The following is a 4748-nucleotide window of genomic DNA, read 5'->3' as shown; positions in this document are numbered from 1 at the left end:
CAAAGGGCTTTTGAGGGCTGGTCATTCCTGATGGTGTTCTGCAGGGCGGCACTGGGGATGCTGTGTGTGTGTGCTGGGTGTAGAGTCGGGCAGTTTCCCCAGCCTCCCAGCTCTTGGGTTTCCTTGTCTTTTCTCTCTCTCGAGCTCTATATGTCTCTCTCTAAGTCTGCTATTTCTGTTCGTTCTTATACTATTTCCTTCCCTTTACATACTATGGGCTCAATTTGCTCTTCTTTTTCTAGCTTCTTAAATTCGAAGCTGAAGTCATTGATCCGAGACCTTTCTTCTTTCTTAATATAGGTATTGAGGGACCCCTCCTGTGCCCTCTCGCAGTCTAGGAGCCCTCGGGGGATGTCCAACTGATGGCTTAGCACTGTCGCGGAGGCAGGAGAGGCTCCTGTCACCGCAGCTGTGCTCGCCAGCCATGAGCCCAGCTCAGGACTTCTGGCTGAGCGGCACTCCCCCTGTGGGAGTGCACTGACCACCAGGGGGCAGCTCCTGCGTTGAGTGTCTGCTCCCTGGTGGTCAGTACGTGTCATAGCGACCGGTTGTTCTGCCATTCCGTTGATTTGCATATTAGCCTTTTATTATATAGGATGAATTGACATTCACTCATTTGATGTGAGTTGTTTTGGTGGAGAGGTGGGGAGGGCAGTCAGAGGAGAGAGAATGAAGACTGAGTGGGTATCCCAGAAAAGAAGGGAGTGAAATTAGAACAGTACATTTCAAAATCCACTGTGCGTGTGAGTCACCCAGGGATCTTGTCTAAATGCAGATTGAGGTTCGGGAGGTCTGGGCTGGGCGTGTCTAACAGACTTCCAGGTGATGCTCATGCTGCTGGCCCATGGACCACACTTCAGGCAGCCAGAGTGTAGACAACCTGCTTGACAGGTTTGGCTGTAAATGGAGTCAGACTAAGGACAGTGCGATCTTTGTGTGCAAAAGTGTGACGTGTAAAAAGAGTGATGGTTTTGGTGGGGTGGGGCGGGGGAGAAGGAACATGGCAAGTGCTTCTCTGTGTGACTGTTGCATAGGATCCAGTGGTGGTTGGGCCTGTAGTTGTAAAAGAAGACGAATCTAAAAGGGCAGTTATGACCTGACAGCAAAGAGCCTTATGAGGCTAAGGAAGTTACTTCCTGCCCTGGGCAATGAGAAAAATAGGAATTCCTTAATGAAGGAGTGATATATTAACCACTATTTTTAAAAACCCTGTGTTAGAAAGAGTCTTCCAGATTATTTTCTGTAATAACAGAAGTATGTGATTGGGAATCCTGTCTGTCAGTCCAACCACACAACCATTTGGTTTACGGTCCTAGTTATTCTGATAAGGTCTTTGACTCATAGAAAGGAAAACAGGAGTTAAATATGTATTCGAGAGCCATCCTGCTCCATCCTAGAATCCTTTAGTAACTCCCATGTGGCACAGAGGACACCCATTCCTTCCGAGACCAGCCTTGCAGGTATTTCATGCACGGGGTTTGTAAGGAAGGAGATACCTGTCGCTACTCGCATGACCTCTCTGACAGTCCATACGGTGTGCTGTGCAAGTATTTTCAGCGAGGGTACTGTATTTACGGAGGCCGCTGCAGATACGAACATAGCAAACCATTGAAACAGGAAGAAGCAACTGCTACAGATCTAACTGCAAAACCATCCCTTGCTGCTTCCTCAAGTCTCTCACCAGTCGTTGGACCGATGGTTGAAATGAATACGGGCGAGGCCGAGTCAAATTCAAATTTTGCAACTGCAGGAGCAGGTTCAGAAGACTGGGTGAATGCCATTGAGTTTGTTCCTGGGCAGCCCTACTGTGGCCGTACACCCCTGCAGGGCTCAGTGACTAAGGAAGAACCAGAGAAGGAGCCAACGGCCGTGGACACCAAGAAGCAGCTCTGTCCCGATGCAGCGGTGGGAGAGTGCCGCTACGGGGAGAACTGCGTGTATTTCCACGGAGACTCCTGTGACATGTGCGGGCTGCAGGTCCTACACCCAGTGGACGCAGCCCAGAGATCACAGCACATAAAATCTTGCACTGAGGCCCATGAGAAGGACACGGAGCTCTCGTTTGCCGTCCAGCGCAGTAAGGACAACGTGTGTGGGATCTGCATGGAGGTGGTCTACGAGAAAGCCAACCCTAGTGGGCGCCGCTTCGGGATCCTCTCCAACTGCAACCACACCTCCGGTCTCAAGTGTATTTGCAAGTGGAGGAGTGCTAAGCAATTTGAGAGCAAGATCATAAAGTCCTGCCCAGAATGCCGAATCACATCTAACTTTGTCATTCCAACAACAAGGCGTGCAGGTATTTTGGTGAAGGACGTGGGAGCTGCCCATTTGGAGGGAACTGTTTTTACAAGCATGCGTACCCCGATGGCCGTAGAGAGGAGCCACAGAGACAGAAAGTGGGAACATCAAGCAGATACCGGGCCCAACGAAGGAACCACTTCTGGGAGCTCATTGAGGAAAGAGAGAACAGCAACCCCTTTGACGATGAAGAAGAGGTTGTCACCTTTGAGCTGGGCGAGATGTTGCTTATGCTTTTGGCTGCAGGTGGGGACGACGACGAGCTGACAGACTCTGAAGACGAGTGGGACTTGTTTCACAATGAGCTGGAAGAATTTTATGACTTGGACCTATAGCAGCTTTGCGTGGCGTGGGAACTGGTCTGCTGAGCCCAGACAGTGGCTGTCCCCTGTGGTGGTGTGGCAGTGGCCGTGTCTCCTAGGCAGGCCTAGCAACTCCAGGTGCTGTCGTAATACTTCGTACCCAGGGCCTGTCTTCTTACTCCCTCACCTTTCCCCAAGGAGTATGTTGTTTCCTCTGGTTAAAAAGTTACAAAAATAAACCTTAAAGTTAGTTTTTTGTAACACGAACTTAACTGTCAGACAGTTAGTGTAGGTTTGTTGCGTCATCTGTTTTCAACCAGATTCACACAGTTGGAGGTTGTTCATGGACGTGCTGCACTCATTCTAAGGACCCAGGTTCAAAAGCCACAGCCTTGGCCCTGCTTGGGGGTCCAAGAAGAGGTGATGGGTGAAGGATCTGAACTGTGGCAAGTAGCCTGTGCTACAGACCTAGAGGCGGATACTTGAGGTTTCTGCTAAAATCTGCACATCTGTGTTTTTATATGTTCCCTACCCCACAATCCCTACCCTGTGCACTTGTTCTGTGGTTTTGGTCTCTTGATAATTGCACACAAGCAATGACTACTGGATAACCATCACCAGGTGCGAATGTGTGGAGATTTTTACTGTTCAGTATGACAGGAAGATTCTAAAAGAATGATTTACTGGCATAAAAGAAATGCAGAATTGAGGTGGACTCCCCAGAGCTGGTAGACTTGGCATGTGTGAGTGCAAGTGTGTGGTCAGCCTCGCATCCCTGCCTCGGTGCAGTGTTCTTAGCCTTAGTGGAAAACCTTGACTTAGTGGTTCAGCCTCGTGTGGTAACTAGATCTTACAGGACAAAGCAGTATGTTGGTAGCCGTTACTAGAGCAGTGCTAGCTTTGTCTGTCTATATGAATAAATGGGCTTAGCCATAGAGGGTAAAACTATCTGGTTATCCCATATCTTAACACAAAACGGGTTGTGAATACACAGTTGTATTTAATGCTTAATGATCTCTTACCCTCTCCAGTTCAGGCACCTTTTGGCAAACCTTTGTCCTCGCTTGAGGGGTTTTGTTGTGAGGTTTTTGTGTTTTTGTGGGTATGTGCCTCATTCCATCCCTGTACTTTGCAGGTAGACAGATGTGATTCAAAACTGTGTTCTAAGGTGTTTCTTGTAGTGGAGTCATTGGTTTGCAGTAATAAGTTATGCTTTCCCACTCAAGGGGGGTGGGGTTGGGTTGGTAATTCACAAGACAAGCTAAATTGTTAGAATTCCTTGATTGAAAAATTTAGCTTGAATTTTGTTGCTGTTTCCTGAAAATAACTTGGAGATGTTCCTGAGTTGTCCCATCGACTGCTTTTGATTCCTTGGATCCCACCCATTCTTTCACTTTAAGAAAAACAAGTCATTGTTACAGAGGTCTCTGTATTTCACAGCTGCCCTTTTGTAAGAAGCACTTTCCCAAATAAAACAATAAAAAACCCTAAAAAAAATATGTATTCGATTGGTGACCTGCTTAAGGTTTGAATCCTTAATTCTCACATGAGGCTTATAACCTATTAAACTTAATAGCTTCCAGCTCAGAGGTGGCCCCTAGGTTTCCTCTTGTGTGAAAACTCAGTGGTGCAAGCTGTTTGCAGTACTGTGTTGAGAAGGATCCTAAGGTCTCAGACATGAGGATTGGAAGAGAATGTTGACTTGACTAGCGAAGTCTGCCACAGTATGGGATGGCATAGTGGCATATGTCCCACACATTTAGTGATCCCTGAGGGAGGTCAGATTTCCCATGACGTATTCCTAATTCTCTCACCTATTCCTTGGGTGCCTTCTTCTTGCTGGTTCTGGGATGGAGTTGATCACCACTCGTCCTGAGGGTCTTTGTGAATCTTCAAACAGTTGGGATGCTCTTGTCCACATTTACAAAGTACCAGGAAGGGCTCTCCTGCATCACGTTAATATCGATGAGTGTTTGTACTGAAGAGACTACGTGTCTTAGGGCATCATTTCTATTAAATCGGAAGACAGATGCTGGTAACTGGAAATAGCCATTGATTTGCTTTCTCCTGTAGTATCTCAACTCCCTAATTTATCTAGAGGAAAAAGATAAAGCCCATGTACAACCAACTCCTCCAGCTTTCCAAATA

The 4748-nt window shown here is 47.3% G+C and overlaps 1 pseudogene; it reads left to right on the top strand.

Moving 5' to 3' along the window:
- Window positions 1-1455: 1455 nt before the first annotated feature.
- On the top strand, window positions 1456-2872 carry LOC102421791 (annotated as a pseudogene).
- Window positions 2873-4748: the final 1876 nt, after the last annotated feature.

The sequence above is a fragment of the Myotis lucifugus genome, unplaced genomic scaffold (assembly GCF_000147115.1).
Source record: "Myotis lucifugus unplaced genomic scaffold, Myoluc2.0 scaffold_207, whole genome shotgun sequence".
Taxonomy (NCBI): Eukaryota; Metazoa; Chordata; class Mammalia; order Chiroptera; family Vespertilionidae; genus Myotis; species Myotis lucifugus.
This window is presented reverse-complemented; position numbering and strand designations above follow the sequence as displayed.